The sequence below is a fragment of the Macrobrachium nipponense genome, chromosome 30, assembly GCF_015104395.2.
Source record: "Macrobrachium nipponense isolate FS-2020 chromosome 30, ASM1510439v2, whole genome shotgun sequence".
Lineage (NCBI taxonomy): Eukaryota > Metazoa > Arthropoda > Malacostraca > Decapoda > Palaemonidae > Macrobrachium > Macrobrachium nipponense.
Genome location: NC_087218.1, coordinates 68443274 through 68467988, shown reverse-complemented (window position 1 = coordinate 68467988; position 24715 = coordinate 68443274). Strand labels below are relative to the sequence as shown.

Sequence of the window (24715 nt, the reverse complement as noted above, 5' to 3'; positions counted from 1 at the left end):
CCGCGAGTTTTGAAAATTCTGCCAGTGCGAACAGAGAATATAGCTATATATATACCTGCCAGGTAAGTGTCATACATGAAAAGCAATTGTCACTAGATAGGTATTTTACCGTAAAAAAAAAAGGAAGTGATTTAAGCAAATCGAGTGTAAGTGAAAGAAACAGGTGAATAATCATCTCAGCCCAGCTGGTAAAGCCTGAGTCACACATTGGCGATTTCAAACTGCATATGTTGAAACGGCTGAAATTTTGCTGCATAAATCGTAACCAAGTCCCCCAGTTTGATGACTTTGCGCCAGGGATGGCGACTATGCAAGGCTACCTTACATAGTTGCCATCATTCCACGACTACTGTCAAAAGTTGCCATTTCATGGTGCAACACGCAACAATTTCATAATGGCCTCTCGAGTTACGGCATTTGATCATGCAAGTTGTAACTAGCAATTTCAAGTTATGGCATTCAGTACAACATACGCCATGCACTTGGAAAACCCACAACGTGCGCAGTGGGGCTGCGCAGTGAGTTAGAATGTGTCAAGCGTCGGCAGCCTGTAAATGTAGTTCAAGGGCTTAGTTAATTGCCCACAGCTGCCTCGGTTTTGGATTCAAGATTTTCTGTACTGATATGATTTGAGAAATTCAGATATAGCTAAATATGACACTGAATGAATCTTGTCCGGAGAGTGATTCTTCTCTCTTCTGCCCAAAGCAGTAATTCTCTTGCCTTTTCGTAAAGGGAGAACGAGTGCATCCCTCCTTGTTTCCCGATGTAAGCTAAGGCTGTTGTATTGTCCGAATTGATCTGCAGGACTGAACCTGAGATCTGAGCCTCGAAGTGTATGAGAGACAGGTGAATCGCTGTCAATTCCTTCAAATTGATGTGCCAGGACACCTGCTCTCCCCTCCAGGTGCCTGACACTTCTCTCGTCCCTAGAGTGGCTCCCCACCCCGCATCTGAGGCGTCGGAATATAACACTAGCCGAGGGTTTGGAATGTGAAGGGATACTCCTTCGTTGAGTCTGCACGGATTCATCCACCAAAGAAGGTCCTCCTTTATTTCCTTCGAAATCTGGAAGGAATCAGACAGATTTTGGTATCTCTGATCCCAATGTTCTCTTAGGTAGAACTGTAAAGGCCTTAGGTGAAGCCTTCCTAGAGAAATGAACTGTTCCAACGAGGGAAAGGGTCCAGAAGACTCATCCATTCCCTCGCGGACATTGTTCTTTCTCTAGGAAGGTTGCTACTTTTTCCAAGCAGCGGTTCTGTCTTTCCTGTGAGGGAAATACATGAAAACCCCGAGAATCCATCCGAATCCCCAGATAAACAATGTTCTGCTGGGGAATCATCTGGGATTTCTCGAGGTTTACTAACAGTCCCAAGGACTGAGTTAACTTCAATGTCAGATTTAAATCCTCCAGACATCTGACTCGCGACTGTGCTCGTATCAGCCAGTCGTCTAGATACAAGGATATTCGAATCCCTTCGAGATGAAGCCAGCGAGCCACATTTTTCATCAGTCCTGTGAACACATTTGCGGGGCTCTTGAAAGTCCGAAGCATAGAGGGCCCGAAATTGAAAAACTCTTCCTTGAGCCATAAACCTGAGGTATTTCCTGGAAGACGGGTGTATTGGCACGTGGAAATACGCATCCTGCAGGTCCAGGGATACCATCCAGTCCCCTGGACGAAGGGCTGCTAAAACCGAGGATGTCGTCTCCATTGTGAACTTCCACTTTGCTACGAACATGTTCAGGGCGCTCATGTCCAGAACTGGCCTTCAACCTCCTGACTTTTCGGAACAAGAGCGATTGTAAAACATCTGAGAAGAGAGATCTTTTACTTCCTCTATGGCTTCCTTGTAAAGCATCTGCTCCACGAGATGTAGAAGGGCTTGTTTCTTGACAGAGTCCTTGTAATTGCTGTCAACTCCCTTGGAGTTGTAGTCAAGGGAGGTTTTTTTCCCTGAAGGGGGGGATTAAATATCCTTTCTTTAGGATGGATAGGGAACAGGCATCGGCACCTTTCTGTGCCCAAGTTTTGTAAAAGTTTAGAAGCCTGGCACCCACTTTTGTCTGGAGGACAGCAGTCTCATTGGTTCTTGACGAACGGCCTTCGAGAAGACCTTCCTCTCTTCTCCGAGGAAAAAGGTGACTAGAGGGGCGCATACAAAAGGGAGGATCTCTGCAGAGGCGAAACAGATTTCGTTAAGAAGGAGCTAAACACTGCCCTCTTCTTCAAAATACAGGATCCAAAAAGCGGGATGCACCAAACCTCATTGTTTCGGAGCCATCCATAACCGCCTTATCTAGGCAAGTTAATACGCTAACCAACAACTCCTCCATGCTAACGAAGTCTGGGTCTTGAGACTTCTTGGCTAAAGCTCCCAAAGCCCAGTCCATAAAATTAAAGACTTCAGTCTTGAACAGGCCCTTGATGAGAGATCTACCTCACACATCCCCAAGAGGCTTTTGCAGAATGCAGAGCTGCAGAGTCGTCGCTTGATGCATCCACCAGTGAAAAGTCCGGGAAAAGTCCGCATCTGAGGACGAAGGGAGTCCCAGGCCCATCGGCTCCTTGTTGTCATACCACATACCCGGTTTTCCCGTCATCTTGGAAGTTGGAAGGACAAGCGAATACCGTCTTCCCCGATTCCTTTTTCGATTTGAGCCAGCTCTCGACTCTTAAGAGACTTTCTCATGAGAGATAGGGGTCATTCTGACGAAGGAGGAGACAGTTTCGTACTGGATAATAAAGACCCGGAGAAGGGGGATCGACGGGCGTAGAGAGTCTCCAAACACTTGCAACATAGAGAAGCAAGTCTCTTATAGTCAGAAACTCCTGCATCTTTGGGAATTTCTTCTTCAAAACTTCTTCCAAAGGAGCTGCAGGCAAAAGAGGGGCGTCCCGGAGAAAGATCCTTATGAGGAGAACACATGCCTCCCTTTTCTGGAGCTCGATCCCGGAGAAAGAGCCTTTTTCTCTCACAATTCCTATCTGCAGGAGAATCAATATCCACTTGTTGGATATTATCAGAAAACTTGGTCCTATCCTCCTTCCTGCAAGCGTCCTGGAGTTTCCCTATACTCGTGGGCTTCTGATCTGCTCCTTGCGCCTGCCAGGAGAGGCGCTTGCGTCCTGAATAAGACGCCTGTGAGGCGAAGAGCGCCTGCGAGGAGAAAGGAGAACATCCTGTTCCTGGCGCCAAGAAGGAGAGGCGATTGCCGTCCGGCGAGAAGCGTGTGCCAAGAGGGGAGGCGCTTGCGTCCTGCGGGAGGGCCGCCTGGGCAAAGAGGCGAGCTTGCGTCCTGGTGAGGACGCCTGGGCCAAGAAGGCAAGGCCTTGGCGTTCCAAAAAGGTGGAGGAAAACGCCTGGAAAGGCCAAAGAGTAGCTGAGGGAGAAAGGAGAAACCCCTTGCTCCCGTCGCCAAGTAGAAGAGGCGCTTGCGTCCTGGTGAATGCGTCTAGAAGGCGAATAGCTCCTTTTATCTTGGTGTCCAGTAGGAGAGGTGCTTGACTCTCTCCTAGACTTCCTGGGAGGCGAAGAGCACTTGTCAAAATCTTGGTGCCTACTCGGCGAGACTATGAGTCCTTAGAAGGATATCTATCCTTCGAGAATCGTCTGGAGGATGAACGAACGCTCCTACCTTCTTGCGGAGCTCTGAAAAGAGAGGGACTCTCTTCTCTCCCGGAGTTCTTAGACGAATGAATTCTCTCACTGGGTAAGTTGCTGTTTGCCTTGACCCTAATGGAATTTTCCCATAAGGTGTGTTTCGAAATCTGCGAATTTCCAATTCTGAGAGGCCGTGGATCAACCAAATTCTCGCATAATTGGGGACCGTACTGTATTTGGTTAGTTAAAACTAAAAAAAAAACACTAAAAATTTTCATACCAGTTTTTTTTTAATAGTTTCACAAAAAGTACATTTTATGATGAAATTGATAAAAAAAAACAAAAAACAAAAACAAAACAGGAATTTGTGGATATTTCTCATAGAAAAATACCGCGAATAGGCAAAATTTCATTGAACAATGGGGAGGGGGAAATGTTCCAGAGAGAAATCTGCAAATGCATGAGTCCATGAATCCGGAGAATGCGAATATGGGGGGTCCACTGTACAGTTTTTCTTGTATGATGCAGTAGGCCGTTGTATTCAAGAATAAACAAGGTAATCTGTCAGTTCAAAGTACGAACATGTTTCACAAACTATACAAAATGTTCTTGAAAAGTTCGTTAAAAAAACGGAATGTTCAACATAAGAAACGTTTGACAAATGAGGTACCACCGAATATTAGTTCTTAGTACGTCTGTAAAGTAATGCATTTCCTTTATTTTCTTTTGATATATATATTTTTGCTTGAATTTTATTAATTTTTTTTTACCATGGTTAATAAGATGTCATTACCTAATTGCTAGTTGATTAATAGTTATAACCTTGACTATTTAGTTACCTAAGGAGAAAAAAAAAAAATTGCTACTGCCAATTCTGAATTTTAGCTGCCAGTGCTAGAAACAATTAGCTATGTAATTACTTGGTAAGTTCCTATGTAAAATTGTACTTCCTGAAAAAAGAAAAGAAGTAACATTATTAAAGAAAGGAAGAATATTCACATCAAGTCTACGATTATGTCTGATAACAGGGCAAAATTTGAGTCTTTCCATAAAAGAAAAATGCACCCAGTTAAAAACATGTTATTGTTATAATACAATTAAGTTTGTTCATACTTACCTGGCAGATATATATATAGCTGATTTTCTGAAGTCCGACAGAATTTAAAAATTCGCGGCACACGCAGTGGGCAGCCAGGTGGTAGTACCCATTCCCGCCGTGGGAGGCGGATATCAGGAACTATTCCCATTTTCTATTCATATTTATCAGTGCCACTGTCTCCTGAGGGGAGGTGGTGCACTTTTAATTATACATGTATATATCTGCCAGGTAAGTATGAACAAACTTAATTGTATTATAACAATAACATTTTGTTCATGAAACTTACCTGACAGATATATATATATAGCTGAATCCCACCTTCGGATGGTGGGAAGAGACAGAATAGGATTTTGGAAACTAAATTAAGTAGATGATATACATCTTGGTTCCTCACCTGTTAGCATAGCGACTTCGTGATTACTGTCACCAAAGTCTACTTCTGCGTTAGCTAGAGTTTGCCAGCGAGGTAGAGCCTGTAATGCTGGTGCGCTCTAGATGATCGTCAACGGTGGGCGTACCACAATGTGACTAGACCATATGACCCATACTTCTGAGGGCACCGAAGCTAAAACCACACCTGACCTAACCTATCAAAGTTAGTTCCATAACTTCTAGGCTAAAGAAAAGGAACGCGCCTCAAGCGACCAACCCTTCAAAGTTAAAAGCCACATATCCCTTTTCTATAGGATAGGATTCGTGTTGCTTCCTGCCCCCAATAATATATCTACGGAAATGTATGTCCTAGCGACTTACAGATCTCAAATGTCGTCTTCACATCCCGTCGGGGAGTGTAAAGCGAACACAGAGTTGCTTCGCTAAAGCGTGGCACTCAGGATGTTACTGAGTGTCATGCTCTGTTGAAATGCTTCCGAGGCCGCGCCCTCACCTCTTGAGCATTTCATATTAAGAAAAAATCTCAAATCTTTATGCAAACATAATGAATGAGACCTCTTAAAAGAACTCCTTGGCTATAATGCCAGGGTTTTCTTGGACATGAACCAGTCTGGTCTTTTACGGAACACCGCAGATTTGATCGGGAGTGAAAGAAGAACACAGAGTTGCTTCGCTAAAGCGACATCTCTACTAAGTGAGTGTCTACCGAAAGTTCCGGTAGCCTCACCTTACCATGCAGACAACAAAGTCTGAAACTAGGCTAACTAGCTTCAGACATCAATGCAATTAAAAAATGAAAAAATTTAAACGATAGCGTATGCCTAGCCACAAATCCAAAGATAATCGAAAGAATAATTAGGATACTTAAGTGGCTAATGAAGTTTTCAAAATCCTAGGCGGAGGTCTGTAAACAGTTGTTTACCGACCGGCGACAGAAAAAATATGAATAGAAAATGGGAATAGTTCCTGATATCCGCCTCCCACGGCGGGAATGGGTACTACCACCTGGCCGCCCACTGCGTGTGCCGCGAATTTTTAAATTCTGTCGGACTTCAGAAAATACAGCTATATATATATCTGTCAGGTAAGTTTCATGAACAAAACTAAAAATATACATACCCAGCAATAAAGAACAGTACAGTACATACGTATTAGCTACCTCAAACCATCTCCGATGTCTCTTTAGCATAGTAGAGCCGGGTAAAAAATTTCTATAAATGCCTTTACCCTCATAATATAACTATTAGATGATACAAAAAAATAATTTTAGAATTCAGTATTAAGAATATGCCACACATACCTGACTAACTGAACTGAGGGTGCCACTTTCACTTGTAATAGCTACTGGAAGGTGAGAGTCTGATATCCTTCTTTTACGAAAACAGCAAAAGCATCTTCTTATGGCATTCAGAAGTAAGAGAAGCAAAGATTTTATCTTCTTTACTGCAACCAGAACAAACATTCTCTGTAGCAAAAGAAAAAAAACATTAATTAAATCAGTTGTAACATTCAGCTTGGCAGATTACATCCCATGCAGAAATGCCAAATTGTGTGTGTGTAACATTTTACTTCAGAGTACATTAAATTCCTGGTGTTAAATGGTGTTCTGTTTACAGATTCACAGGTTTTCTGAAAATGTAAATACTATTATTATTCTTTAGATTCATGTTTACTCATGTCTTTGAACATGAAATACCTAGGAATGATACTCTGAACTCATTAAAATACCTGTAACAACAATAGCCTACAGCACTTTTATTAGAAAAAACTGTAGTTAACTTAATTTCACTGAGATTGACTATAATCTGGTCTTAGGCCATAAGAATAAGATAAGCTAACCTTACCTGACCTTCACCACTGATTCTGATAACACTATACTAAAAAGAAAAGAAATGGTTACATTATACACTGGCTCGGATCATGTATTTTATTATTCAATCACATCTTTTTTTACTGATCACAGAATTGACAAGAATACAGTTTTCTCTTTTGGGAGGCAGGCAGTGTCTGTTTATTTTGCACATTTTGTGCTAGAAATTCAATAAGAACATAAGGTACAAATAGTCTAAGTCTTTTATGTGTTACTTTGGGACCTTCCCCTAGGAGATTCGGCGGGACAGACAGCCAGCTCCTCCACTCACACTACGTTTTTCTTTACTGAGAAGTATACGAACTGACTCCCCTAGCTGAGCCATGGAGTTAGCTAATAGCTCAAACTTAAGTTAGAACTTTACATTGAGACTAGTAATGGTACTGGGATCGGAAGCATGGGAGCTGGGAACAGGATTAGGTAGAACAGAGAACAGCCTGGGTTTGTGGGACAAAACAGAAATTACAGGCACTTCAGAACAAGATTCCTGGCTAGCTAATGAACTTTTGTACCTAGCAACAGCCTTATGCTTCCTATCTTTTTCTAACTTAAATCAATAGTGCAAACTTGACTCCTGCATCTAGCACAAACAGAATGAGAATCATACTTTGCTGGAGTTTACAGTGCATTGCAGCCTTTGCTGCAATAATGGATACATGACTTACTTGAGTTAGGAATCACTAGATCTCAAAGTAACAGACTGAAAATCCTAAACTGGTCAAACTACTGTTAATTACGACTGACTAGCTAATAAATGTCGAATGGCTATGACAAAAGAATCAAAAGTAATTCCCTGAAGGTGCTGAAAACTCTCGGCAAATGACAAAAGTCAAATTCATAGAAAGCTATGGCTTACCACCTTCGTCAAAAGCCAGTAGAAACAAAATTGAGCTTCTTTGCCGAGTTGTTTACCAATTCCCCGGTAGTGGGCTGGGTATCAACCTACACTGAAACAAAAGAATCGCTACTGCGATTTTCAAATATTAGCTACCGGTTCTTAGAAATTCTTAGCTATGTATGTAATTACTTGGTAAGTTACTTAAATAAAAAATGTTATTGTTATAATACAATTAAGTTTGTTCATACTTACCTGGCAGATATATATATAGCTGTATTTTCTGAAGTCCGACAGAATTTAAAAATTCGCGGCACATGCAGTGGGCGGCCAGGTGGTAGTACCCATTCCCGCCGTAGGATGCGGATATCAGGAACTATTCCCATTTTCTATTCATATTTTATCAGTGCCACTGTCTCCTGAGGGGAGGTGGGTGGGCACTTTAATTATATATATCTGCCAGGTAAGTATGAACAAACTTAATTGTATTATAACAATAACATTTTGTTCATGAAACTTACCTGACAGATATATATATAGCTGAATCCCACCTTCGGATGGTGGGAAGAGACAGAATAGGATTTTTTGGGAAACTAAATTAAGTAGATGATATACATCTTGGTTCCTCACCTGTTAGCATAGCCGACTTCGTGATTACTGTCACCAAAGTCTGCTTCTGCGTTACTAGAGTTGCCAGCGAGGTAGAGACCTGTAATGCTGGTGCGCTCTAGATGATCTGTCAACGGGGGCGTGACCACAATGTGACTAGACCATATGACCATACTTCTGAGGGCACCGAAGCTAAAACCACCACCTGACCTAACCTATCAAAGTTAGTTCCATAACTTCTAGGCTAAAGAAAAGGAACGCGCCTCAAGCGACCAACCCTTCAAAGTTAAAAGCACACCTATCCCTTTTCTATAGAATAGGATTCGTGTTGCTTCCTGCCCCCAATAATATATCTACGGATATGTATGGTCCTAGCGACTTACGGATCTGAAATGTCGTCTTCACATCCCGTCGGGAGTGTGAAGCGAAACACATAGTTGCTTCGCTAAAGCGTGGCACTAGGATGTTACTGAGTGTCATGCTCTGTTGAAATGCTTCCGAGGGCGCGCCCTCACCTCTTGAGCATTCATATTAAGAAAAAATCTCAAATCTTTTTTTATGCAAACATAATGAATAGACCTCTTAAAAGAACTCCTTGGCTATAATGCCAGGGTTGGGTTCTTGGACATGAACCAGTCTGGTCTTTTTACGGAACACCGCAGATTGTCGGGAGTGTGAAGCGAACACAAGAGTTGCTTCGCTAAAGCGTGGCACTCAGGATGTTTACTGAGTGTCATGCTCTGTTGAAATGCTTCCGAGGCCGCGCCCTCACCTCTGAGCATTCATATTAAGAAAAAATCTCAAATCTTTATGCCAACATAATGAATGAGACCTCTTAAAAGAACTCCTTGGCTATAATGCCAGGGGGTGTTCTTGGACATGAACCAGTCTGGTCTTTTTACGGAACACCGCAGATTGTCCGTTTGACCTTGACTTTCTATAGTTTTATCAAGATAAAACTTGAGAGACCCTACAGGGCACAGGACTCTCTAATGCCCTTGCCCAATAATTTGTGCCATACCCTTGGTGGGCTCCAAGCCGTCGGTCAAGGATTAGACAGGTTTTCGTTTCTTATCAAGAACGGAAGGCTTAGAGGACAGACCGCATTACCTTTAAAGCCAAAACCTCTGATGATGGCTAAAACCTCACTAACCCTCTTTGCCGTGGCTAGAGCGGTTAGAAGATTAGCTTTCTGGTCACGTGTATTAAGTTCGCAGAAAGATAGGTTCGAAAATGCTTTTGGCATCAGAAACTCAGGGACTACGTCTAAGTTCCATGCCGGAACCTTTGATCCAGAGAATTTCAAGATCTCCACAGACCTCAAAGATCGTGAAGCTTTGTTGTTTGACAGAACCGAATCTCTGAGCCTAGAGGCCGTCAACAACATATTTGCATATTCTACAATAGTTAGGACTTCTAGCTTATCTCATACTTCAGACGGAAAGATAGAACCATAAGGAAATTCACAGAGGTCGAGGTGGAGGAACAGTCATTTCCCTTCACTATCTCCAGAAACGGCCTCCTCCGATGAACACTGAAAATAGCAGCACTGCTTTGCCTTGGCCAAGAGACTGCCATTACTATTGAAGATCTTATCGCTATGTACCGTTGAAGACGAAGGTAGATATTGAATGCAACCTACGTCTTCACAGACGAATCGAGAGAAGGATTCTCAAGATTCTGAACCTGTGCTTACAAATGACTGAAAACGCTAACCGCTATTTCATTGCTGTCCGGTGAGAAGTCGTAGTTGCAATGAAAGCGGGGCGTTCTTCAGTAATGAAAAACACACAGGGGGAAAGCCGCCTTGAAGAACTGCTTCTCATGGGCTGAACATTTGGAAGTAGAGCTGTCAGGTCGGAGAGTAGGCGATGTCTTTTGACATATCTGTTAATTCGGGTTGAACAATGCACACCTACGAATATGAGATATTTTAAAGACAAACTCAGATGTCTGCAAAATCATTCGCATTATCGCAGTGCAATGCAGCGGGAGACTTGTACCGACTTCTGTTACCGTGCGGTAAACAGTAAAATGAAAGAGTCTAAGAGATATCTCTGTTGAAAATTCTCGCAATATCGAAGGCGATGGAATCTATCGTCACAGCAGTAGATGGTCCTTCATAATTGCGAGAATCCCCGTTAATCAGAGACCTAAGTCCATGATTGTTGGGCAGAGATACGGTTCGGTAGTCAATCAAAGCAGGGGAGAGAGAGAGACATAAACAACCGTGCATCTCGGAGGCCCAGCTGATACTGAGCTGCTATCAGGCAGTTCAATACGCAGTAGCTGAGCCTGAGCTCCCGCTGACTCGTCATCCTGAGTTGCCAGGTAATCCATATTCCACAAAGGAATGCGTTCGGCTAGAACCACCGAGCATAAAAGATATGCTCGAGCAATTATATTTAGGCGAAACGAATTTTGGTAAATATAAAAGTTGAAATGGTGTTGTCGTGACAAAACCATAAGTATATAAAATTGAAACAAACTCCTGGGAGGTTGCAGGCAACCCCGAGTTGCAGTTCAATTAGAATACTTCACGTCTAAGTCGCAATCCGTAGAATAACTAGGATATGCGCCTACCCCTTGGGACATTCAACTGCTTAGTAGAATCATGTCGCGAGGTTAATATACGTAGTATATTTATAGGATTCTGAACAACGATCTCCATCCTAAATTCTTTCCTTCAAGAAAACAAAATAAGGATTGGAGATCGACCACCTTCGATCTCTATCAAAGAGAGTGAAGGAAAAGTCTTCCTCGAAGGAAAGCTTCAATGGTGAACAGAATACTAACTGCCTGAGTTGCCAGCTACTCCCTTTACGAAGGAATAGGTATGATATTATCGAGCAAAAGGAAACTCTCAAGCAGGCCTATTTAAACGAAACAGAATTCGCTAAATACAGAAGCTGAGTTGGTGTTGTCGTAACAATACCTGAAGAGTTGTTCTTACTCCGAAAACTCTTGGAAGGTTGAAGGGAGTGTCAAATAAATACATTAGAACAACAGTTCTTTCGGCTTCTATCCGCAGAGGTAAATACGATATGCGTATATGACTTGACCCCTGCGTTAGCAAAATGACGCAAAGATAAACTACGTAAGTATTGTAGTAATTTGAACACCAAATTCTCTTACTACATCTTTCCTCGACGAGGAAGAGAGAAAGAAAGAAAACGACTGTCCACGTTCTAATGAATGAGACTTTTTAAAAGAAACTCCTTGACTCTTTGCCAAGACTCTTTGCCAAGAAAAGGGAGTAATATTCGAATAGAGATCATCAAGAGAACCGAGGATCGAAAAGGACCGTTCAATGTTCTTATGATATTGGACATAAGACTTCCTGGATCTAGTCTACAAGTCTTTTTCTTACTTCCCGGATGAGCCTCTGAAAATGAATGAGAGCTCTTCCGAAATTGTTAATGAGTTTATCCGCTTAAACGATAAAAACGTTTAAAATCTATGTCAAGTGAGAACTACCCCATTTATAGGAGGGTCCCCCCCACTTAAATGACAAAACGTTTAGTATCTTGACAATGGGGAAAACGTCCTGACTTGACAAAACTATTAGCACTTTGCTAATAGGGGAAAACCCTTTAACATGACCGAAAGTCACCCAGGAATCCGAGTATATAATCTTCCCGATTCTCAGAGAAATCGATGAAGAGGAAAGAGGGATCGAAGAAAAAATTCGGGTATGTCTCTCCGCTAACTCCGAATCCTTTTAAAAATTTCTGTAAAGAAATGTCCTGTGGAGAGTCCTGAAAAAACCTCCTCTTGACGAGCGTTTAGAAAGCGTCAAGCGTCCTAAGAAACGTCCTGAACAGCAAATAAGACGCCTTCAACAAGTCTTTTCTCTCGCAAAGCGTCCTGCCGAGCTTCCACCGAAGCGTCCTGGCGAATGTCCACAAAAGCGTCCTCATAAGCGTCCTGCCGAGCGTCCTGGAAAGCGTCCTGCTTAGCGTCCTGGAAAGCGTCCTGCTGAGCGTCCTCAAAAAACGTCCTGCTTAGCTGCGAGCGTGTCAGAGCAGAGAACACCAAGTCTTCTGAACGACGTTTCAGAGAGGATCTCGTTGAGCGCCCTGATGCATGCAAAGCCCGCCAAGAGGCGTCCTGGCGAGCGACCTTGCCAACATTTCAATGTTATGACGAACCGCGTTTTGCGTATGACGTTGAATATTTTCAAGGGACGTCCTCATGCGAGTCTCTATGGAGAACCGCACGCTGCTCCTGAAGTGTGTGAACACTAAAGGAAGACGTATGGCTTTCGTCTTCAAGTTGTTTGACTGTGCAAAGCAGCTTGCCGGCCGTCAAACTTATCAGCTTGCTTTTTTGAAGTAAAGCGAACGTTACATAACGTATACGGAGCGCCATGAGGAGAGGAGACGAATACTGAGTTGCTCCTCCAAAAGGTGGAATCAAGAATGTCCTTGATTACCAAATTCTTTTGGAATGCTAGCGAGGTTGAAACAGCTCTAACTTCATGAGCGTTCACTCGCAGGAGGCTCAAATCACTCTTCTGGCAAGATGAATGAGCCTCCTTAATATGTCCCTTAGGAAAAGAGCCAGTGCATTCTTCGAAAAGGGTAAATGTGGTCTCTTCCTGAGCACCATAAATTACCCGAAGGAGCTCTTACTTCCTTCGTTTATATAAATAAAATTCGAGAGCCCTGACAGGGCATAGGACTCTTTCATCCTCTCGTGACGAGAGAGAGGACGTGAAGCGTCCTCTTCTCTAAAGCTTCTTTAGGGGGCGCGAGTCCTTCCGAGAGCTCCAACACCTGTGTGGGGAGGACGCCTCGGAGGACGAGAAGCAATCCTTCAAGATTCGTGCACGTGCTCGATCTTCGGCAGCCTGGGAAGCGACAAGGACCTGCCGAAAGGAAGCCAGATCAGCATGAAAAACCTGTAACCCTCCTTCGGCTTTTGACATGCCCTCTCCCTGTTTCCTGGGAGTCCGACAGAGGTCTAGGCCTAGAGGCGTTATGGGGCCGATCTGACGTTCCCTCCTGACGAGAGAGAGGACGTTGAAGCGTCCCCTTCTCTAAAGCTTCTTAGAGGGCGCGAGTCCTTCCGAGAGCTCCAACCCTTGCGCGGGAGACGACCTCGGAGGACGAGAAGCAATCCTTCAAGATTCGTGCAGGGTGCACGATCTTAGCAGCCTGGGAAGCGTCCAACAGCCTGCCGAAGGGACGCCAGATCGGTGGGGAGCCCCCGTAACCCTCTTGCGGCTTTCGACATGCCCTCTCCCTGAGTCCTGGGAGTCCGACAGAGGTCCAGGCCTAGAGGCATTATGGGGCCGATCTGACGCCCCCTCCACACAACAAGGGGCACTACACTTCACAACACTGATTGGAGAGCGAGCACTTTAGTCTAAGATTACTTGATGTAATCCTCTAGCAGACACTTCTTCTAGGCCCGTAAGCCCATACCACAGGGTTAGGCAAAATAAAATCTACAGGAGTTAGAAGGTTCATTATTTCTAACTTCTGTTTACTGTGGAGGAAAACTCCTGATTCTAACATGCTCTAAAATGCGTACATGAATCCTCCTTCTTCCGTAATCAGTCACACATTACACTAATTACATTGAACTTATGCAAAGAAAACATGTAAACGTCATATATACTAAGCGAGTGTCTACCGAAAGTTCCGGTAGCCTCACCTTACCATGCAGACAACAAAGTCTGAAACTAGGCTAACTAGCTTCAGACATCAAATGCAATGAAAAAATTTATGATAGCGTATGCCTAGCCACAAATCCAAGTTAATAATCGAAAGAATAATTAGGATACTTAAGCGGCTAATGAAGTTTTCAAAATCCTAGGCGGAGGTCTGTAAACAGTTGTTTACCGACCGGCGACAGAAAAAATATGAATAGAAAATGGGAATAGTTCCTGATATCCGCCTCCTACGGCGGGAATGGGTACTACCACCTGGTCGCCCACTGCGTGTTCCGCGAATTTTTAAATTCTGTCGGACTTCAGAAAATACAGCTATATATATATCTGTCAGGTAAGTTTCATGAACAAATTATATTTTTATTATAAAATAAGGCTTTCTATATACAGTCATACCCCTACATACGAAAGTCCCTACGTACAAAAAATCCAGGTTATGAAGGCAAAGATGAAGATTTTTTTTGCTTCTGTGTATGAAAACAATTCAAGTTGCAAAAGGGTGTACTGTAAAGTCCGAGATTCGCCTGGGCCGCCGAGTACAATTTTAAAACTCGCACGCCGCCAACTCAGTAGACTTGCCACCATCCTCCTGCTCTCCCATTGGTTCCTGATGCTAGTTACCACTAAAGATCCTGCTCTCCTATTGGTCAGCATCTATCCCATCATGCATCTACGTAAGGGAGTTCCTCGACCATTTCGTTTCAGCAGTGTTATCGTACTCACGCGGAATTAGTTCATTCACATAGATTTCATTCGTTAACTTAAATTCATGTTAGTGATTTCGCTTTCGTTGTACTGTATGTTACTTATCGTGTTGTGTGTGAACTTAATTACTTACATTATTAGCCATGGGTCCCAAGAATGTTGCTGAAGTTCACAGAAAGAAGAGGATGCTTTCTATGGAGACAAAAATGGAGATAATCAAGAATTGTTAATGTTTTCTGCCATTTGTAAATGTTTCGTAAAGTTTAGTGTTAACGTTTTCTGCCATTTTTAATGTTTCGTAAAGTTAAGTGTTCATGTTTTCTGCCGTTTGTCCTACTCCTCTGTTGCCACTTTCGGACATCGCCTCACTCGAAAGGTAAGGTTCCACATTTTACTACATATATACGTACATGTACGTACAGTATTTCTTGTACCCCATACACTAATACACTTTATTTACATGTACAGTAGCGGTTAGGTTAGGTATTGAATGGTCCAAATTGTTGTATTTCATTGTTTATTGGTCAATTTAGCTTTATTATAAAATTTACTGTGGTGTTTTTGTAGGGCTTGGAACAAATTATGCAATTTACATGTAAAACGTAGTTCTGGATATGAAAAAATCAGGTTACGAAGGCCACTTTGGAATGGATTAATTTCGTAACCTGAGGCACTACTGTACTTACCCGGTAATTACATAGCTAAGAGCTTCCTACCTACAGCAGCCTTACAGTTGAAAATCTACAGTAGCGCTAGTTTTGGTTACGGTGTAGCTGGATGTCCTGCCTACTACTGGGACTTATATAGGTAAGAACCTGGCAGAGTTTCAATTCGTTTTGTGCTCTAATGTCCAAGTGGTCCAGGAGGGGAGGCAGGTGGGCCTCTATCATATACGTACTGTAATTACAGGGTAAGTATATACAAAACCTTATTTGATTATTCACCTTTGTATATGGAACTTACACAGTAATTATAGAGGCAGTCCCTGGTTATCGGCGAGGGTTCTGTTCTTGGCTGGCTGCTGAGAAGTGAAAACCGCCATCAACCGAAACTCTGCGATTTCTGGCATAGTTGGGTTTCAGTTAATGGTGCAGATAACCGGTTAATGGCGCCTCTGTTAAGTAGGTTATGGCACCATAACTATCATCAGCACGTTATGGCAGCGGTAACCGAAACTCGGCCCGTTATGCGTCATAAGTTGCCAATTTTATGGCGCCAGGGAAGCACCACAAAACCAGACTGCTGATAATCGGGGACTGCCTGTATACAGTGGACCCCCTGTATTCACATCCTCCGGATTCGCGGATTTCTCTTGGGAACGTTTCCCTGCATTATTCGTGGAAAATTCGCACATTCGCGGTATTTTTCTATGAGAAATATCCACAAATTCCTGGTTTTTTGGATCAACTTCATCATAAATTGCACTTTTTGTGATAAAACTATTAAAAAACCAAGTATGAAAATTTTTAGTGGGTTTTTCTTGAGTTTTAATTAACAAAATAGGCTGTTTTTAGCGTTTTATAGGAGTTCCAAACATTCGCGGGTTCTAACTATTCATGTGGGGGTCTGGTACGCATCCCCCCCCGCGAATACGGGGGACCACTGTAGCTGATTTCACATTTAAAGGAGGTGGGGTCATTGACATATTCTATCTCAATGCATTGTGTATAGTGTAATGAAATTGAAAAGTTTGCCAGCATAAAATAATATGCTTGTTTCCTCACCTGGCAAGTGAGCACTGCAGATAAATTCTGCCTCTGGTCGGTGTTCCACTTGACCCGTAGAGGAAGTGGCTGTCTAGCCCAGAGTCGCCTCTACGTGAGTGAGGCTTTGGAGCAAGGAAGTACAACTGTGGCTTGCAAAGCTACAAAAGGTGCCGTTCACCTGGGCAAAGACCAGAATAAAAAAACCACACTGCACTACGTACACCATAACCATAAAAGACTGTCACAGCCCAACCACTAAAAAGGCACTGGATGGCACTCTAGCCACAAAAGTGTCTCAATGGTTCCCAACAAGCACAATACATACGTTATTCAAGGCGAAAATGAGCAAAGGGAAGTCAGATTCCCTATGCCTCCTCTCCCAACACCATGCCAGCCACAGATACCGGTCCTAATGTGTTGCAGTTCTTGAGGACAGTTTCCACATCCTTCGGGTAGTGAGAACCAAATATTGATCTATATTTCCAAAACGTTGCTTGCACAACTTTAGTAAATGACATATTATGTCTGTAGGCAGAAGTCACGACAACTCTCAATTCATGAACCTTGACCTACATTATGCCCAATTTGTTCTCTTGGATTTCTGCGTTCACTTCTAAAATAAAATTTCTTAGAAAAGAAGATAAGGTATTTTTGGAGAGTGGACGAGACAGATTCCTGATCGAGCACTTAAGAAGATCCGAAGAGTCGCTAACCTTTTCTGTTTTTTTAAGGTAATATCTCAAGGCCCTGACTGGACATAACAACCTTTCCTCTTCCTCAGGCCCAAGAATATCCTTCAATTTCTTGATGGTGAATGAGCGTGGCCATGGGTTAGCTGGGTCCTCATTCTTTGCCAGGAATCCCAGAGAGAAAGAACATAACGCATCGCCCTGTGAAAATCCGATCTTTTTATCTATAACTCAGGTTTTGCTAACACACATTGCTGTTGCCCAAGCCACTATGAAGATGGTTTTCCTAGTTAGGTTCCTCAGAGAAGCAACTGAAGAGGTTTGAAAGGCGGCCCTGAAATCCATTTCAATACCATGTCTAAATTCCAAGAAATTACATCAGAACTAACTTGTTTTGTGACATTGAAAGACTTAATAAGGTCACTTAAATCTTGATTTGATGATAAATCTAGTCCTCTATGCATGAAAACTGAACTAAGCATAGCTCTATAGCCCTTTATCGTAGATGTCGATAACTTCCTCCACTTCCTCAAGTAAAGAAGGAAATATGATATTGTTATTGTACAATAAAGTTTCATACATACTTACCTGGCAGATATATACTTAGCTATAGACTCCGTGTTCCCGATAGAAATTCGAATTTCGCGGCACACGCTACAGGTATGTAGGTCAGGTGATCTACCGGCCTGCCGCTGGGGCTGGCAGGAATAGGAACTCATTACCTTCTAAGGACAGATTTTTCTCTTCCACCTGTCTCCTGAGGGGAGGCTGGGTGGGCCATTCAATCGTATATATCTGCCAGGTAAGTATGTATGAAACTTTATTGTACAATAAACAATATCATTTTGCATACATTCAACTTCCCTGTCAGATATATACTTAGCTGATTGGCACCTTCCTTTGGCGGTGGGTAAGAGACAGCTAATACTGAATTAGACAGGTAAAACAACATACGTTGTAGGTGAATAGATAAATAAAACCTTGGTTCCTATTGTGTTTAGCGAAGGGTTTGACTTCCTAGCTATTGCTAGGTGTCTGCTTCGTCTCAAGAGCCTCAGCGAGGATGTGACCTATGGCTAAGAGTCTTGTAGATCTGTCAATGGGGTCTTATCCACTTACTCGACAGAATCTAATGTCATTTGTCAATGGGGTCTTATCCACTTACATGACAATACACCTATGCCTAGGGGCATAATTAAGGAGCACAAACACCGATCCCGATCACCTGATCCTAACACGAGGGTTTGTGCTTAGTTTGAAAAGAGCCATCCCCAACTCCTTTCAAACAAACCAAAAAAAAAAAAAAAAACACTATGTTAACATAAAAATTAACTCACTTAGTTAAGGATCAGTGTCGGCTCCCTATCCCAGGCAACGTATCCGTAGACACGTAAAACCAAGAGAGAAGGATCTCTCGTAGGTCAACTTGACCTCCTCGTGCAAAGGGAAGTCAACACAGAGTTGCATCTCCCTTAAGTTTACAGCTAATATGTCCTTCACGAACATATTGGTTATGTAACGAACAAGAATTCATAAAAGCTCGCACTTTCAAGCGCTTTTAATTCTCAGCTGTTTTGAAGGAATCATCAAGTCATTCATGAAGTGCTTTTAGCAATCACACTTATTTCAAAGAAGACCAGGCTTCCTTTGAAATGGATCTTTTCTGGATGAAGCCTAGAGCCTGCTTGCGCCTGGGTGGCGCCTCGAGTCTGGTTGGAGCCTCGAGCCTGGCTGGCTCCCGAGCCTCTGGCTGGTGGCGCGCCTCGCGCCTGCCTGACTCATGGCTGGCGCCTCGCGCCTGGAAGTAGCTTCGCGCCTGGCTCCAGACTGGCACTATTTGGCGTCTGGCCCCTGGCTGACTCCTCTCCCACTTGCTGGAGCTCGAGCTTGGTAGAGTCCCGAGGATGTCTGGCGATGCCCACATCAGACACTCTTATCTGTCTGACTTGTTCGCCTCCAGCGCATCTGCGCTAGGTTGGAGGCCCCCTCTTCTCTTCATCAGACAATGACAGTGTTCCTTGAAAAATGTCTGCCTCTGGCGTTTTTTACGCCTGTTTTGGCATTTGGCCGCCATGGTTGGCGCTACATTGTCCGAAAGTCCTGAAACTCCACAACGGTATCAGGAGATTGGAGAAGGGTGGAAGAAATTCTTCCACTTTGAGCTTCTGGCCTCTCCGGCAAGGGTTAAGGTGATTGTAGTAAACTACATCCATTAGACGATAGGACATCTAACAGTCGAGAGAGAGAGTCTTCCTCCAGAGGAGGATCCTTCTTGAATCCTTCGTGCTAACGAGATCTCTTCTTACTTGCTGATGAAGTTCCTCGTTGCAGAATCTTCCCTATCCTTGTCCGAAGGAAGGAAGGGGCTTGGAAGTCGAAGGAGACTCCGAGCTGAAATTGGGAGGACTCCTGATTTCTAGCTCTTTACTGTATCTCTCTGAATACCTTCTGGAAGCATTTCGAACCCTCATCGCATCCCAAAGACTTTGTAGGCAAAAACGTTTAAACCATCTCTTCTTATGTAGGTGAAAACGTAAGTACCCTGCCTGGGCAACGAAACTTCTGAAATCGTTGAGTCAGGAATAGAGGGTTTTAGTTCTCTTGCCAGACATACTATGCTGGCAAGAACCCATTGCCGAGTCTCCATTAAATCTGATGCGAGATTCCAATGCACAAAAAATTCACCTGTCTTCTTGGTAGTTAAGGGCCAAGAGAAAACAAAGAATTCCCTCATAAATTTCTCAAAGAAGTTTGATGAGGAGCAGTTCCATCTTGTCGGAACACGGAATCTGAAGCCACAAAAGATCCCATTCGAAGTACATGATATCCTACTATTGTCGTATTGAGGTATCGTATCAGATCCCGAAGATCTTAATCCTCTGCTATCTCTAATTCTCCTTGTATAGACAGAGTATAGCCTTTTACTGTGCTCTTTGATAGCAGATATATATAAAGTTGATTCTTCCCTCTGAAAAGGAAGAAAAAACCTATATGTGGTTCACAGAGGTATCGGAAGAGGACAGTTTCCTCTTCCACAAACACGATCTGCAGCAATTCTATGTCCTGGCTATGACTATTGTCATTCACCTTTAAAAATCCTCTCATCATGTCCACTTCTGATGTCAGTCTGCACGAAGACTGACTCAGAGTGGAGAGGTTGTTAAGGTCCATTTGTAATAGATGCAATTATAGTAATATTCAGACTGTCTTGGAAAAGACTTCCAAAACATGCTGTGAGAAGAACGTAACCTCTGTGAATCCAACCTCTCTAAGGCCAAAATGAGGCATAAAGTATTATCCTCTCTTTCTTTGACGCCCTTTATCTTAAATTCTGTAAAGCATTTATATTTAGGGAAAAAAAAAAAAAAAAAAAAAAAAAAAAAAAAAAAAAACTAAAGTTTATTCCCCTTTCTATAAAATAAAGATGGTGTATATTGCTACTTCTCTTGGTTCAAGGAAAAGGAAGCAGTCTACAGGAAGCCTGTTCGTCTCTTTCTACCTTGCTAAGAGATCTATGAAGAAGACTTCCGTAGGTTCTCACAACTCTTTGCAAGAAATGTTAGACATATGATAACAGTTATTATCGTTGATCGAGAAGGTTCTCACGGACATGCAAAATCTTGCATCGAACCCAATCTTAAATTTTTCCAAATAGGTTCTCTTTGTTAACGCGAACAGGAGCGAAAAAAGAGATTCTCAATGCTCTTTGCGATATGAGAGAGTCGTGGAATTGGCCTAAGTGATTAAATGGGTAACGAAATAAGGAACGAATCTTGCCGTTACCGAGCGTGCTGTCTGAGAGGCTACTGGACTCTTATGTTAATAACTCGCTAAAACGAGAAAATATCTTGGATGGTGCTCTTGGCTCATTGCGCCAGGCTGGCGCTTCTGGCGCATTGCGCCAGGTTGGCGCTTCAGACCAGCGCTTTCTTCTAATACTCTTTATGTTATGTGCCAGAACATCTGTGCCTTTATGGTACCCGACATCCTTACACATGTTAATTCCGTTCTTAGTAGGAAAAAACTCTTATATACGTAGTATATTCTATTCAGGGAAACCATTTCTGCCACGAAGAGAATGTTTCCCAGTCCACTCATCCATTCTTCTTTGAGCAATACTGATTCTAAAAAGGTTGTGTGCGTTTCTCGAAAGACTTGACCATACCGTAGTCTTAAAGTGAATTCTCTACTACAATCCATCTTCACATAAGCATGTATTCTAATAAGCCATGCTTTCGTAAGCATGAGAGCATTATATAATATAATGTTCTGCTGTGTTAGAATCCTTTAATAATGTTCCCTACGGTAAACAGCATTGAAAGGTTTATTAATATCTTTCTTATTGAAAGCTTCTTAGCAAAAGGCAGACAATATTTTATTTATGTTAGCTTAACTATCCCTCCATTCAAGACTAAGTCCATGATTGTAGGGGGAATATACGGTTAACCATTCGATCCCGTTGGAGAGAGAGATGCAACCGACTGCTAATGACCGAGACCTGGATGGTACTGTATTGGCCTTACGCTTACAATGACAGCCCGGCCGTCTCGCTCGCTGCCTGGCTGCATTCATCGTGAGTTGCCAGTTACTTCATTTAATGAAGGAATATAATAAAATTATTCCGAGCCTAAGGAAGCTCTCAATAATGCCAATTTAAGCCAAACAACCTTTGTTAAATACCGAAGTGAGTAGGTATTGTCGTAACAAACTAAGCGAAGTACTTACCAGGAAAAATCCTGTAAGGATATAGATAATTTCGTAGCGAACCACAAAGGCAACTATGGTATGCGTATATGACTTGTCATTCAGCAGTCGTATGCAGCAAGTCTTCCTTCTACATTCTTTCCTCTCCGATGCGGAGAGAGAATGGAAATTTTGCCCTCTCCGTTCTTTTCGTCAATAAACACGAATTAGCATTAGTCGAAAGAGATCGCAATGAAAACTCTCGGATCGAAGAGAATCCCTCAAATTTTTATTCTCTTGGAGATAAGGCCGTATTCTACGCCTCTGTTATCTGGAAGAGCCTCTAATCAATGAATGAGAGCTCGTACGAACCTTGTTCAATTTGCAAACGATTGCCACTCTTTCTGTAAATGGTTGGTTGCATTATTTTAGAAGGAGGAAGATTTTAATATCGTCTTATTAGTAATGAACTAATTTTTTTTTTCAATAAAAAAGGTCGCTAAGGTCTTATAAACTGAGAGACCTGCTCCCTTATTGGCTTCCAATTCCGATCTATCTTCCATTTCCTGTCCATCAAGTTGGGAGAAGAATGAGCAACCAGAGGAGAGCGCCTCCTTCCGTAAGGTGAAGGGCTTTTAGCAGTACCGATTCTAACCTGACAAGGGCTAAGGCCGCCTGTGCGACATCTTGAGTCCCCGCCAGGAAAAAAAACCAATCTTGCTCTTGCCATTACTTGCATTAAGACTATCCTGAGAAGGGCGACGGCCGCCTGTGCAACAACTCCCGTCCTTATCAGGAGAAATCCTCGAATGTCTTTCACCTTACGCAGAATCAGGATCTAACTCCATATACGATGAAGATCCTGGTTTATAGCTTCAGGCGCTTAGGCGCCCCTCCATCTCAGGCGCTTTGCTCCTCGTTTCAGGCGCTTGAGGCTTTCAGGCGCTTTGCGCCTCATTTGAGGCGCTTCAGAAGCCTTGCGCATCGTTTCAGGCGCCTCCCAGGGCGCTTTGCACCTCATTTCAGGCGCCTCAGGCGCTTTATAGCCTTGTTTCAGGCGCTTCAAGCGCTCCAGGCGCTTTTCGCCTCGTTTCAGGGGCTCAGGCCACTCCGAGCAATGTTTTCAGGAGCTTCAGGCATTTGCGACTCCTTGAGGAGCCCTCCGACGCTTTTTCGCCTCCTCTTCAGGCTCTTTAGGCGCTTTTGAGCCTCATTCAGGCTATTTAGGCGCTTTTTGAGCCTCATTTCAGGCCTCTTTAGGCGCTTTGCGCCTCATTTCAGCCTCTTCAGGCGCTTTGCGCCTCATTTCAGGCTCTTCAGCGCTTTGCGCCTCGTTCCAGGCTCTTCAGCCTCGAGCCCTTGTTTCAGGCGTTTCAGGCGCTTCATGTCCGAGGAGCTAGAAGCTTAAAAATATATATGTATGTTTAACCATTACCCGAGATCCCAATAATTCATTCGATCAAAAATATATTCTTTAATATCTAATTCGTTTCTTCTCAGAATAGATATATTTTCATATAAATGTACCGATGAGGAATTGTTGAAATAACTCTTTCAAACCCCATGGGATAGAGCCTCCGTCTATTTGTACGGGGGACGAAACAGGATAGGGCAATGCCTCTACTGCAACTGTTATCGAAAGATATCTCTCTCTGAGGTTCCGATATCTACGACGAGATTATCTTGCATCTTCATTGAATCTACGCCGTTGAAACTTTCTTCTCCTTATCCGTCAACACAATAATAATAAGGGGAACACATTACATTAGGACGCCTTTCCCAATGGCGAACTTGGCAGTCTGGGACGTTCTACAGAACCTGCCCGAGGGGACGCCTGATCGGTGGGGATTCTCTGAAACCCCCCTGCGGTTGTCGACATTCTTCTCCTCTGGGCTTGTGAGCTTGGAAGAGGTCTAGACCTGGGAGCGAGACAGAGCCGATCAGACGCACCCTCCATTGCAATGGGGGGGAACACTATATTCACTTCTTACCTTTTAAAAGCTTGTTGCATTTGAGCTATTCATTTATCTTCAATTTGCATATATAATTTGTAGTTTCTGAGGAGTAAGAAGGTGATGAGGATGCAACAACTACTAGTACTGCTAATACTCTAACTGCTCGTTAGCACAAACGCTATTAAAGCTTATAAAGTAAGCGTATCTAGTTATATGCTTTTCTGACTTCCTAGAGTAGGAAAATGATATTGTAATGATACAATTAAGTTTGTTCATACTTACCTGGCAGATATATATATAGCTGTATTTTTCCGAATCCGACAGAAATTTAAACACTTACGACACACGCAGTGGGAGTCAGGTGGTTAGTACCCATTCCCGCCGCTGGGAGGCAGGTATCAGGAATCATTCCCATTTTCTATTCATAATTTTATTTCCACTGTCCTCCTGAGGGGAGGTTGGTGGGTACTTGATTATATATATCTGCCAGGTAAGTATGAACAAACTTAATTGTATCATTACAATATCATTTTGTTCATGAAACTTACCTGTCAGATATATATATAGCTGAATCCCACCTGGTGGTGGGAGTAGACAGAATAGAAGATTTTAGGACATATATATGCAGATAATTGATATCTTGATTCCTTACTGTTAGCATAGCTGACTTCGTGAGGTTACTGCCGCGTAAGTCTGCTTGTGCTACTAGAGTTGCCAGAAGGTAGAGACCTATAAAGCTGGTGCACTCCAGATGAATCTGTCAACAGGGGCGAGACTACGACGTGACTAGACCATTGACCATACAAATGAGGGCAACGAAGTAAAACCAAACCACCTGGCGTAGCCTACCAAAAGTATCCCACCATAGACTAAGCTAATGGAAGGG

At 43.0% G+C, this 24715-nt stretch overlaps 1 protein-coding gene across 1 annotated transcript in view; it reads right to left on the bottom strand.

The window, feature by feature from the left end:
- LOC135202187 (dynein regulatory complex subunit 5-like) overlaps positions 1 to 24715 on the bottom strand; it is an 88575-nt gene that overhangs the window by 19317 nt on the left and 44543 nt on the right. The window lies entirely within an intron of this gene.